This window comes from Cynocephalus volans, chromosome 1 (genome assembly GCF_027409185.1).
Source record: "Cynocephalus volans isolate mCynVol1 chromosome 1, mCynVol1.pri, whole genome shotgun sequence".
Taxonomy (NCBI): Eukaryota; Metazoa; Chordata; class Mammalia; order Dermoptera; family Cynocephalidae; genus Cynocephalus; species Cynocephalus volans.
Genome location: NC_084460.1, coordinates 132535816 through 132549744, shown reverse-complemented (window position 1 = coordinate 132549744; position 13929 = coordinate 132535816).

Genomic DNA, 13929 nt, shown 5'->3' with positions numbered 1-13929 from the left:
GTGGAAAATGCTTGAGAAAAGGGCAGTGTTGGCAGAGTCAAGCACTGTCTGGATTCACTGAGAAATTAAGGTTCCTCAGGAACTACGTTTGCCATAGTCTCCTGCTTTCCCTTCTCTAAACCCCTTAATCACCTCTCTCAAGGCTCTTTAGTGCCCAGACTGAGGCAGAGGTGTTAATAACTTGCAGTTAGAGTGGACACAGAAGAAGACAGTAAATGCATACCAGTACTATTCAGGAGGAGACAATAAGGTACCCAGGGGGGAGGTGTATTTTGTCACTGACATTCTTAAGAATTACTAGCATCTGGTGACAATAAAAGCAGATCAACTTGTAGTTGGTTTTATTATTGTTGCTAATTCTCTACAGACTGTGCACCCCTTATGGCCAGCACCGGGGTGGATTTGCCCACTACTCTGCCCTCAGTATGCCATTGAAGGGATGGCACATTCAGTATCATGACTCAGCTTAAGGCATTGAGTAGGGGTTATATACGCTCTAGGGAAAAGAGGTTAATACTCCAGGCTCACAGTTGACATTGACTTTTTTTTTTTAAATGGCCAATTTTATGGGCAGAGCCCAAGGAATCCTGTTGGGGCCCAGTTTTGACCCAGTTCTTTAGGGAAAAACTATTAATCTCTCCTTCTTTCTAAGGAATTATAACTTCTTAGTGAAAAAATCCTTGTGTCTCTCAAAGTCATTTTCTTTCTGGATAATTTGGAGAACGAGTTGAACAAACATCCTCAAGGGTTTGTTCTTCAGTAATTTGCCCCAGTCAGGGTGGGGAGAGACCCTGAGTAACATGTAACTAGTGGAACTCTTTTTTGGTGTGGGTGGAATATTTTAAATGTTGCAAAACCCAAACTGTGACAAATAGATGGATGCTTAGAAATAAAGTTATAACACTCTGGGGACCCTTATGTGATATCCCCCAGCATGACATCCCCCAGATTCCTGCCTGACCCTTTTAATCTCTTCATTTTTAGGCCTTTCTGTGAGTAGGAATGCTGTGGTACCGAGATGTAAGTGGGGACTTCCTAAGTGACGCTGTGAATGGATTTGTTTTACCTTTCGGTTGGGAATAAGAGATACATCTTATGATACCACGTGGTCCTGACAGACTGACAGTTTGCACAGGGCAGTGCTCCCTGGTGTAAGGTGTGACTCATGGGAAAATCCTAGGCAGGCAGCATTAACAAGCTGTGAGCTACGAAGGTCCTTGGGAGCAGGAACATAATTAGCAACTCTGTAGACCCAGGACCTTGAAATTTCTTTGCATTTTTTCCTGTCTGTTTGTCTTTCCTTCAAGTCTCTGATGTTTTTCCACCTTACTAAGTCTGACCTCTTTATCTGTGCTCTTCACAGAACACTTTCTTCTGACCTAGAGACCTTCAGTTACTTCCGCCTCTCTCTAAGCATCTTCAGGTTCTTCCCAACTCTTCAAATGTGCTAGCATGGTCTCTCCTTCAAAAAAAATTTCCATCAGGATTCTTCGTGCTTCATTTAGGTATTTTTTTCTCTCTCTTTTACTGGCAAATGGGTTCAAAGATGGCACCTTCCAGCTGTGTCCTCATATGGTGGAAGGGGCAAGGCAGCATTCTGGGACCTTTTTTGTAAGGACACTAATTCTGTTCATGAGAGCTCCACTGTGATGACCTAATTACCTCCCAAAGGCCCCACCCCCCTAACACCAGCACATTAGTGATTGGGTTGCAACATATGAATTTGGAGGGCACGCAAACATTCAGACCATAGCATATTCCTTTCTCCAATTTGCTCACTCTTTATAGTTTCAAGGTGAATCGTGAGACCAGGTTTATTTCATCTCTGCTACCATCTAGTTGTGTAACTTTAGGCTAACTCTTTAACCCTCTGGACCTGTTTTCACATTTGTAAAATATAAGTGATTTCTGAATCTGAGTCTATAAATGTAACTTTTTTTTTGGATGATAAAGTTACTATATTTATTTTACGTGTCTTGAATAACAAATAGTCTTACAAAACCTTTCTATAAAAAGAAATTACATTTCTAAGTGAAAATACACCCCCCACACTTGACTATTCATGAAGTCATATTCAGAGTAATAGATTTCATGAAAAATAAATGTCAAATTTACATTCTTCTCTACCAATAAAGTTATACTCGTGTATAAAAATGACATATGACGTATCATTCTCTTTTTTTTAATATAACAGGCATATGCACATTTATTTGTTCAGATAACAAATATGTAAACTGAATAACAGATGAATAACAAAATAATCTGTAGAAAGTAGGGCTTCTAATTTTCACAAAAACTGGAGATGTAAAACTTATTAAAATTTACATATTTCATTTTATAATCTCTACAGTTATTTGAAATAGCTCTCTAAAGTCTTCCAAAGCATGCAAATATCAAATTAATTTCAACAGAGGAAGATGAATAAACTTTTCAAAGGCAAATTAATTTCTAAGTAAGTCAACAAGTCCACTTAATAAAAAGAAATCAAGAACAGAAATTAAATACCTAAGTTTAGCAACCTAAATTGCATAAGAAATCAATAAAACAGAATATAAACAAAAGGCATTTCAAAAAGTTCATGTAAAAATAGAATTGAAAGATAATGAAAATCTTTCCATTAACTTTTTTTGTTTGTTTGAATTTTCCCTTCTTTTTTGTAAGGTCTAAGATCATAGAAAATATGTTCTCTGACCACAATAACTGAAGGAAATTAGAAAACTCACAAACATGTGGAAATTAAACAACACTCTCCTGAATAAACAATGGGTAAAAAGAAAAATCACAGGGAAATTAGAGAGTTCCTTTGAGATAAAGATCAGATCCAGGAGACTCAAAGATCCCCAAACAGATTCAACCCAAAAAGATCCTCTCTAAGTCACATTATAGTCAAACTGGCAAAGCTCAAAGACAGAGAATCTTAAAAGAAGCAAGAGAAAAGTGTCAAGTCACCGATAAGGGAGCCTCTATCAGACTAACAGCAAACTTCTTAGCAAAAACTCCACAGGCCAGAAGAGACTGGAATGATATATTCAAAATACTGAAAGAAAAAAACTGCCAGCCAAGAATACTATATCCAGCAAGTCTTTCAGACATGAGAGAAAAATAGTGTATTTTCCATACAAACAAAAGCTGCGGGAGTTCACCACCACATAAGCAGACCTACAAGAAATCCTCAAGGAAGTCCTGCATTTGGAATCTGAAAAACAATAATTGCTACCACAAACACACAAGAAAGAACAACACCTAGTGGCAGAACAAAAATGCGAGCAAGAAAGAGAAAGAAACTAAATCTTACCACTACAAAAAGCCATAGTGACCATGTAATAATGCCCTGCTTTGTTGCTGATTTTAGTAACTTCAGTCTTCTCTCTTTTTTCTTGGTTAGTCTAGATAAAGGTTTGCAAATTTTGTTAATCTTTTTAAATAATCAACTTTTGGTTTTGTTGATTTTCTCTATTGTTTTTTAGTTCCTTATTTCATGTATTTCTGTTGTAATATTTGATGTCTCCTACTCATATTTGCAGTTGGTTTAGTTCGTTCTACTTTTTCTATTTTCTTAAGGTAGAAGTTTACATTACTGATTTGAGATTTTTCTTATTTTTAATATAGGTGTTTACAAGTGTAAATTTTCCTCTAAGCACTGCATGAGCCCTCTAGCCTATAAATTTTGATATGTTATGTTTTGGTCTTTATCTGTAAATGTACCTTGACCCTAATCCATACTAGCTTATTGACCTAAACAAATTATGCATTTTGTCTAAGCCTCAATGACTTCATTTTAAAATGAAAACAACAATATTTAACTCATTGGGTTAATTTGAGGATTATATGAGGTAACATCTATAAAGTGAATAGCAGATTGTTTGTGTATAATGCTTGATACAGTAGCTACTGTTCTTCCTGTTATCCAGGCTTGATATCTTGAAACCATTTTTGATTTCTTCTTCTCTCCCATATTTAAGTAATGACCAAGTCTTATCAGTCATTGCTCTGTAGTCTTAATAGCAGCTTTCTCACTTACTACAGGGCACCATGCTGGATACTTTATGCATGTTGGTTCTCATCTTAACTATCACTTGCAATGTAGATATTGCATTTCAGTTGAGCAAACAGCTTCAGAGATTTAAGTGACTTGCTCAAGGTCACATGGCTTATAAACAGCCAGGCTGGGGTTCATACTATGTCTGGCTACCTTTGAAGCCACATCTTTTTCTGCTATCCTGGGCTTTCTCATTCATTCTTTGCTTCTTGTTCCCACTGCTGTCAGGCAAAATCAGTCTCTTCCAATCGTTGCCCAGTGGCCTCTCTGCCTCCAGTCTCTCCCGATTAAGTTTCACCCTATTCATGACTACCGCATTAACCTCCTGTAAATTCCATCCTCTACCTCCTGCCTGGGAGACTTTTAACATCCCTTCATTACCTCCTGAAGATATTTAAGACCTGGCATTTAAGACCTCCCTCTCCAGATTCACTTTTTATATTCCAGCTGAAGAGCTGTTTTAATGTTCCTCCAATGTACCATGTATGTTTTCATGATTTTTTTTTAAACGTGTTTTCTCCATATGGAAAGTGCTGCCCAGATTAAATTCATTAGTGACATAAAAATTCTCCCAACTGGATAAGCCTATTGTTGTTGTTGCTATTTTGACACATGCAACAGGTCTTGGTACAGATTCATCATTTGGATGATCCAGGTTGAGTATATGTCATTAGAACTATTATTGGAGATCTCTTTTTGAACTTGGCATGTCTTCTCAATGCCTTTGAGTTTAGGAGTTATTTGAATCACATGTACATCCTTTGGCATCCCTTACTTCTTTCTGAGGCATTGATATCTATTATGGAAATCTACTTTGTGGGTGTAGAGCTCAGAGATATCCATCGTAGCATTATTTATAACAATAGAAAGTTGAAAACAATAAATGTCAGATTTAAGAAAATGGGTGAGCCTATCTATTATGAACATTATGGTGCCAATCATATAATCTTTGCAAGGAATTTCAAGCACGGGGTAATGGCTTTTGATATGTTAACAACAAAAAAGTCAAGACGAATAAGCAAGAGCAGCAGCAAACAACAAAAGCAGGGTATAAATTAAGGCCTCAGATATGTAGTATAAAATATATAATTTTATATTAAAGTCTCAGATATATATTTTAAAATATGGGGGGTGTCCTCTTGATAAAAGGTTTATTAATCCTTTAAAATTTAAAAGGTTTGTGTGTGTGTGTGTGTGTGTGTGTGTGTGTGTGTGTGTGTGTGTGTATGCGCTTTGTTACAGTTTTCTGTATTTGGCAAGTGTTCTGCTATGAGGGCATAGCCTATTATCAGATAAAATAATGTAATGACCTAAATAAGGATGCAGGGGTAATTCCCTGTGTTTGGGAACCCCCAGATCACTCCTAGATTCACTGGTTTGCTAGAAGGACTCACAGGACTCAACATATAGTCATACTAATGACTGTGATTTATTACAGCAAAACGATACTTAACATAAAAGGATTTATTACAGCAAAATTCAGAGGAAACCAAGCACAAGTTTTCAACAGTGCTGTTCCAGAGGTCTTGCACAGGGCTTGCTTAATTCCTCTAGCAGTTAAGTTGTGACAGCACATGTGAAGTATCTGCTAGGGAAGCTCATTAGAGATTCATGCCCAGGGTTTTTATTGGAGGTTGGGCCTATAGGCAGCCTCTGCCTACATAGCATGTACCAAAATTCCAGACTTGCAGAAGGAAAGGAGATGTTAGCCATATTGTTTGTACAGACAGTTGAGGCACAGTGAGCCACTCTTATCAGGGAACGGTGGGAACCATCCCAAAATCCAAGTTCGCCAACCTTGAGGAGGCATTTCTTTCTAAGGCTAGGAGTCTCAAGTCTGCTATGTTAACTCTTTTTGCACATTTCTTGCCCCTAATCCCTCACATTTCCAGATTTCCTCAGGAGATAAATACCAAGATTTTTACTTCTTTTTACCTTCCCTTCTATCACAAATGCTGAATTTATTCCCCTATGACCTTTTCAAAGTCCAGTAAAAGGGGCTGATTGTTATGTTTGAAGCATGGGATTTGAGAGAAAAGTCTGCAGCAATGAGCACCTGGTTCCTCCCACCCACGCCTTTCTCAGGGCCAGAGGGGTGGTCCCTTATGTGGAGCCAGCCGGACAGGATGGCATGGAGCCAGGGGAGCGTAATGAGCACACTAGTGCCAGCTTCTGGCTCCCGGCTCCTGACAGTGTGTGGTTTGCCTTTAGCTCTAAACTGCTTAAAAATCAATTAGCTAGCAGTCATTAGAACACAAGCAGTAACACAGAACTCATTGTCTCAGGAACGTAATTCCTACACGCCCCACGGCTCTGTGTGCGGTTGGGCTTCCCTTCTGCAAACAGAGTGTGTCAACATTCCTCACCTGTGGGACACAGTCTAGAGCCATGACTTCATGCTTCCTGGGGAGACTTCAAGACTTGGCTCACATGCTCGTTTTCTAGTCTCACCTTGGTGTCGACCGATGATGTCACTTCCTCATCGTGGTCTTTGATAGCACAGAGCGGAAGGTGATTCAGTGAAGTTGCTTCCACTCCCTGCCCACATCACTTGTTGTTTGTCCCTCCTCCTGTCTCCCAGCACCTGCCTTGACACCTGTGTACCTAGCTGAGCTGCAGGTTCCCTTTAACAAGGAAGTTCATGATCTTCCCACTCCTTCCCACCGACCCTTCCCCCAGTCCGTATTCAATGGAATCTGAGCCCTCTTTGGCATAAAATAAACAAAACATTTATCTTGATGGAGGCAAGCCCCTATCTTTTATTTGTGAAGAAAGCATTTTTGCTTATACGTGCTTACTGTGTCCAGCCTTTATCTTTGATGAGTGTGCGGCCAACAGAATAAATAAGTTTTCTTATTGTATGCGGGTATTTATTTTATTTTTTATCTCAATCCCTACACTCTCTTTAGTAACTTACGTTGATGAAGATGAAAATGAAATACTTGAATTATCATCAAATAAAACATTCATGATCATGCTAAAGATTCCAGAGGAGTGTGTTACCGAAGAGGGATTGCCTCACCTGCTCACCAGAAGGGTAATTATGTCTTATGCATCGTTTACCGAGTTCTTAATATTAGAATATGGGTTCTGCAGACTGCTTGGCATAGAGCTATAGAGTAAGTAGCTTCAATCTTGAATTCTTTGTCTGTATTTCAGCAGGAAATGATACATATAACTATATTTTCTGCAGTGCAAAGCCAGAGGGAAGAGCCGTGGTCTCCAGCTGTGTGCATCCTGGACAGTGTTCTGTTTACTCACTGTGATCTTGTATTTGACTCAACCTGCAGGATCCACTGAGGGTCTACAATGTGCTAGACAACATGCCAGGTGCCAGTACCACATAGTCTGTGCCCTCCATTGGCTCACAGTCCAGGTAGAGGAGGCAATTAAATAGATAGTAAAGCAGTGTGATATGTTCTGTTATTGAGATACATACACTGTGTTTTACAACTGCAAAGGAGGAGCATCTAAACTACCTGAGGTGGGGCTGGAGGTGTGGAGGGCTTCTTGGAGCAGGTGATACTCAGGATGAGTTTTGAAGTATGAGGTAGGAATATTCTAGATAAAACAGCATGAGTCATTGGGGATCTGCAAAGTAGTGTACTGTGGCCTTTGCATGCTGTGTGGTGAGGCCCTGCAGAGGTGAGGCTGAAGAGGAAGGTAGGTGTCAGGTCGTAAAGGTTTTCCCACTTTGGTAATGCACAGAAAGATTGTAATCAGCAGATTGACATAGTCAGATTTTTTTTTTTAATTAATATTTTTTTACATTCTATGATGTTGTTGAGCAGTTGGGAGGGAGAGGGAGAGGGGAAAGGGGAAGGGAATGGGATGGAAGGAGGAGGAAGGAGGAGGGGTGGGATTGAGGCCTGTGGCAACCCCTCATTCCCACAGAGGAAACCAGTGGGCTTCCAGTAGTGGCTTGGTTATTGCCAGGCTGGGTGCAGATGTCAGGGGTGTGTGGCAATAGCCCTTGCCCCCATCGTCCCAGCTCAGGAACCCGGGGCCCTTCTTGCTCATCATCACTGGGCTGGTCATCACTGGGCTGGCTGAGCATGGGGGGGGCGGGGGGGTAGTCAAGACCCTTGGCTCACCGGCCTCTGAGTGGCTCCTTTTTTTCAGTTGTTGTGGCTCCTTGGTCCTATGTGCGGCCACAGGAACCCTATTAGTGGTCTTACTGGCCCAGGAGCCACCAAGACCCTCTTCTCCCCTGCCACCTCTAAGCAACTCCATCCGAAAGGCACAGCTGCAGCTTTTTGCTGGCTCCTGCTCCATGTACTCAGCAGCTCCAGCTTTAAAGCAGCCATGGCCTGAAACAGTGCGAGCAGTTTTTCCTTTCTCTCTTTGTGGCCTCTCCTACCTTCATGCACTCCATATGTCTCTCCTTCTCTTCCCCTGAGCTCTAGCAGCCCCAGCTTGGCTGTTGTTGCTTTTTAATAGTTGTAAATTGGTTGATTTGTGGGAGCGAATGATGCTGGGGACCATCTATTCCACCGTCTTGACTGAAAGCCCGGCATAGTCAGATTTTTAAAAAATTTTTAAAAATCAGAAAAATATTTTTTTTCCTTCTCTGTCTTTCATATCAGATTTTCATTTTAACCTTTCTGTGTGATGGTGGAGAAAGACTGGGAGAGGAGATCGGTTAGAAGGTATCGCACTAGTCCAGGTGAGCAGTGAGGGAGGCTTGGACTAGGGCAGTATTGGGAAATAAGGAAGATTCAAATGAGATGTAAGAAGTGTTCTCACTCAACAGGACTTAGTGACTGGTTGGATGGCAGTAAGGGAGTGTGACTGTACGTTCCTGGCTGCGTGGTAGGGTAGACGGATGGTGGGAAGTGCAGGAGAGTGAGCCCTCTGTGGAAGATGGGGGCTTTGCAGCCAGACCATGAGGGTTGGCCGGGGCAGTCCTGGTTATCTTGTCAGAGACAGGGTGGTTCACAGACAGACCCAGAAGGTTTTTTGTCATTGTTTTTGTTTGTTTGTTTGTTTAGTGACTGGCCAGTACAGGGACCTAACCCTGAACCTTGGTGTTATCAGTACCATGCTCTGACCAACTGAGCTGCCTGGTCAGCCCCTCCCAGAAGATTTTTTTCTTTTTTTCAAGATGACTGGTAAGGGGATCTTAACCCTTGGCTTGGTATTGTCAGCACCATGCTCTTCCAAAGGAGCTAACCAGCCATCCCTATATAGGGATCTGAACCTGTGACCTTGGTGTTATCAGCACCACACACTCCCAAGTGAGCCACAGGGGGGCCCTCCCAGATTTTTTGATGAGAAAATCTGGGTAAGACCAGCCCGCCATCCATTAGACTCTTCTCTGAATGGAGCAAGTCATCTTTATCTGGCTTCCAAATGATTCCTACAAAAGCTCCTGAAGGAGGTGGTTCCATCTAGGGTGTCAGTCAGTTCCTGGGTACCCAGATGCGTGAGCTTTGATTGCTGCTTTTATCACAGGATGCTGCGATGATTACTCCAGGCATCTCTTCTTCCTTTTCCTTGTTTATATCTTGTCTTCAGTTCCCTTTCCTCTTCTTCTTCCATTTGCCCAGAGCGAGTTGCTCTATGAATAGCTTCTTGCTACCTTCCTCTTGGTTGCATTTTTCCATGGAAAGGTTTTGCATTTGCTGAGCAGAAATGACACGAGCCAGCACTCACGTGTGTCACTTGTTACAAACTGGACTGTCTGTGCCAAAAGGAAATGGATGTTAATTTTTCACCTTAGATCCATATCTCTTGCATAGAGTCAGACATGAGCAAATTCTCCAGGTGTTTTTAGCTCATCATTGCGTAGTGGCAAAGAAACGGGGACTGGCAGTGATACCTGGGACAAGGACACAGGGCTCTTTGAACTAGTTTCTTCCCTGATAAGTGGAAATAGCTGTACTTTTTCAGTCTACCTCACAGGTGCAAATGAAATTGCATATAAAGAACTTTGAAAACATTTTTTTTATTAGAATTATCTTATTTATAGATGATAAAAGTAAGATACAGTGAAGTAAAAGACATTTGATCCCATTCTTCAGCCAAATATGCTCAGGAACAAAAATTAGAAACTTAATGATATTATTATTTTATTGTCAGGTCAATAATTCCTTTCCTCCATTAGGCCAATTCCAGAAGTATTTTGATATGGAAGGTAAATGGGAGTGGGTATTTGTATAGAAAAAACAAGCTGTTTTTCTTTATACTCACACTCGACACAGAACAATTCTGTGACCAAATGTGTGGGTTTTTCTAACATCAACCAATTCTCCAATACCAGCCGGGCATCCTACCATTAGATGCCAGTCGCAAGTCTGGGTTGTCACCTGTGCTTCTAACCAACCAGGTGTAAGTTGGAGATTCCCTCCCTGCTTGAGTTCAGTCGTTTGCTAGAATGGCTCACAGAACTCAGGGAAACACTTATGTTTGCCAGTTTATTATAAAGGATGTTACAAAGGACACAGATGAACAGTCAGGTGAAGAGGTACACAGGACTAGGTGAGTGGGGAAGGTGTGGAGCTTCCCTGCCCCTCCAGGTGTGCCACCCTCCCAGCAAACACCTGTGTTCACTAACCTAGAAGTTCTCTGAGCCCCACCCTTTAGGGATTTTTATAGAGCCTTCTTCATGTAGATATAATCAATTAACTTTCGAATCTCTGTCCCCTCCCTGAAGGATGGGAGTTGGGCTGAAAGCTCCAAGCTTCTAATCATGGCTTGGTCTTTCTGGTGACAGGCCCCCATCCAGGAGCCCACCAAGATTTGCCTTATTAGAATAAAAGATGCTTCAGTAACCCAGGAAATTCCTAGAGATTTAGAAGCAGCTCTGTGTTAGGAGCTGGGGTCAAAGACCAAATATTAGAATAAAAAAGGCACCCCTGTCACTTAGGAAATTATAAAGGTTTTAGGAGTACTGTGCCAGAAACTGGAGGCAGAGACCAAGAATATAGTTTTTACAATGTCACAGTATTGGAACATCATGCCCTTTCCCTTGCTTTTCTAAACAGTTTTCCTAGCCTCTCTCATATCTCACTGCCAGAGTTTTCTTCTCTCAGGGTTGGGGCCATTACTCTGTGTAAGCCAGCCTTTTGATTTTGTCTTGATTCAGGAATTAATGATGGTACCTCTGATAACCTAGGAAAGGTAGCTCTCTTATCTGGAAGCTGGTTTCTAATCAGCCCCTGTGTCAGGCTCTGCTGATCCACTCCCTGGGCTGCTGGCTCAGTTAGCACCAAGCCTTGTGGGCACAGTGTGGGGGACACCAAGGCAAGTGGTAGGGAGGCCCCCTTTGGGCCCAAAGTGGACAGTGTGACTAACAGCTCTCAAAGATGTAAATATTCCAAAATACAGCAGGGGATCTAGATCTAAGATCTAGTCTACCACTCCATCTTTTAACTTAAAATGCTAACTTAAAATTTTTACTGAGAGCCTACTATATGCAAAATGCAGTGCTAGACCCTAAGGATTAATAAAGGGAGGGAGGGAGGGAACAGAGAAGGTTGGAAGGAAGGATAGACCTAAATTCCTGCCACAGGAAGCTCAATCCAAAAGGAAGAGGGAGACATTACTATTATTATTATTGTTGTTGTTGTTGTTGTTTTTTAGTGCTTGAAAAATATTCACGTATAGCATCCTCATTCTCCCTGTCTTTCTGAGCAGCCCTGTGAAAGCTGCTGTCTTAGTTCCTAAGTTTTCTAAATGACTGTTGGCCTATTGGCAGCATTCTTTACACTGGAGCTTAAGAATTGTGAGATGACCTGTTGTTTTCTCCCAAAGTCCTTATCACTTTATGCATCCTTCCTCCTGATATTCAGCAGGAGACACTCTGCTCCATTGTGTCATCCTCATGGATAGTGTGGAAAATGGGAAGAAGCTGGGTTTAGTGTTTGTGACTCCTAGGGCTGAATTTTGGCTTCACCATTTACTAGCAGATTGACCATGGGTGGGTTTCTTAATCTCTTGGAACACTGGTTTCTTTATCAGTAAAAAGGGGAGAGAGATTAATTAATGCCTGTTATGTCTGGTTATTATGAAAGTCCCAATAGTAATGACAAGATTAGAGGACTACAAATAGCAGGCAGTGTAATCTCTGCTGTGCCTTTGAGAGATCGAGCTGTCACCTGGTGAGTGAAGGGGAAGTGTGTTGTGAGAGTGCAGCCTCCTTGAGGTGCCATCTGGAATGGTATGAGACAGGGTGAGCCACCTTTAGGGTACTGCTGGTTTTTGTATGTCTTACAATGCTTGTTATTGGATAAAGTAACGGGGCGTTGGTCCTTAATGGCTGTAGCTGGGCATGCCTAGTTCAGCACAGGGTACTGTTAGATGCTGGTGAGGTTTTCAGAACAGTGTTGGGTCTGAGGCTGCAGGTTGGTGGGAGTGGATCTGGAGGTTCTCTCAGATTTCTGGCCGAGTCCTAACTTTGGGCGCTATAGCCTGGTCCTTGCTAGGGAGTGTGGCCACATCCCAGCACAGTCCTGGTTTATGCTGGAACCAATCTGCTAGAGAACAAGGCTTTAACCTTCAAATGTCAATTTGAGAGAATGTAATGCAAATGTATTCAGCTACGTGTTCCTGTTCTCAAGTACTATTAGGCTAGGATTCATACCTCTGAAACACAATGAAAAGACTAATCAAAGCTTGGGAAGAGGTATTTGTAACATTATGCCGACAGCTGGTGTCTGAAATATAAAACCAACCACTTCAGAAAAAAAAGAAAAAGACAACCCAAGAGAAAGAAAGGAAAGTAACAGGCAAGTCAGAGGTGAGAGGTCCCAACAAGTTAATATACATATGGAAAGATGCTCAATCTCACTAGTAAGCAAAGCAGTACAAATTAAAACAACAGGAAACATGATTTTATATTCCTCAAATTGGCAAAAATGTAAAAGTCTGGTAAAACTAAGTGTTGACAAGGATGTGGGAAATGGAACATGTATATATTTCTTGGAGGAGAGTAAAAGAGAGAGCAATTTGGCAGGATTTTGTTAAGTTGCAGATGCACCTACCCTAGGATCCAGCAATTCCATTTCTTGGTGTATACCTAAGGGACACTTTTACATATACAAGGAGAGATGCATGGAAATGTTCAAAGACGATTACTTCGGCACCGTTTGTAATAGGAGAAAATTGGAAACTGCACATGACCATCAGTAGGGGAGCCGATGAGCTGGTATAATCATTTAATGGAATCTATGCAGGAGATAGATTGAATAACCTTCGTCTAGATGTACCTTAGGGGTAAGTCTCAAATGTAACTTGGAGTGAAAAAAAGTGAGTTTTAGATGATTATGTAGAATATGGTGTCTTTTATTTGAATAAAAACACAAATTAAATTGTATATTGTTATGATTACATAAGGAAGTATTGATTTATAAAAATATGCAAGGAAAGGATGCAGGCCAGCTTCAGGATGACAGTACTAGAGGATGGAGGGAGGAAAAATCAAATAGTGTGTAGGAGTTGCTTTAGCTTTAATTCGTTTCTTAAAGTGCTGAACTCAATGTGGCAAAATGTGAAGGCATGAAACCTGAGTAGTGGGAGCATAAGTGTCCATTATTTTTTATGATTGCAATAGTTCATGCATAAAATAAAACCTCCACGTCTTTGCAGTTCCCCACTCTGTCCCTGTGTCCACGGGAAGTGCTGTACCTGTGACTTAGCAAGACTGTATCTTTTCGCAATGAAGCTTTGGAGAAGGGAGGAAGAAGCCCTTGGCCTGTGATGTCCCAGGCGCTGAGTGCCCTCTGCTGCTGGCCTCCCACAGCCATTTCAGGGTCTTCTTTCCTTCCCATGGTCCTTGGGGTCTGTGTGGGCCCCAGTGCTGACCACTCTCACCTCTAAGGCCACAAGCTGTCAGCACAACTTATAAGAGAAGTCAAAAACTCCCAGCTGAGTCTCTTGGTCCTTGTAAA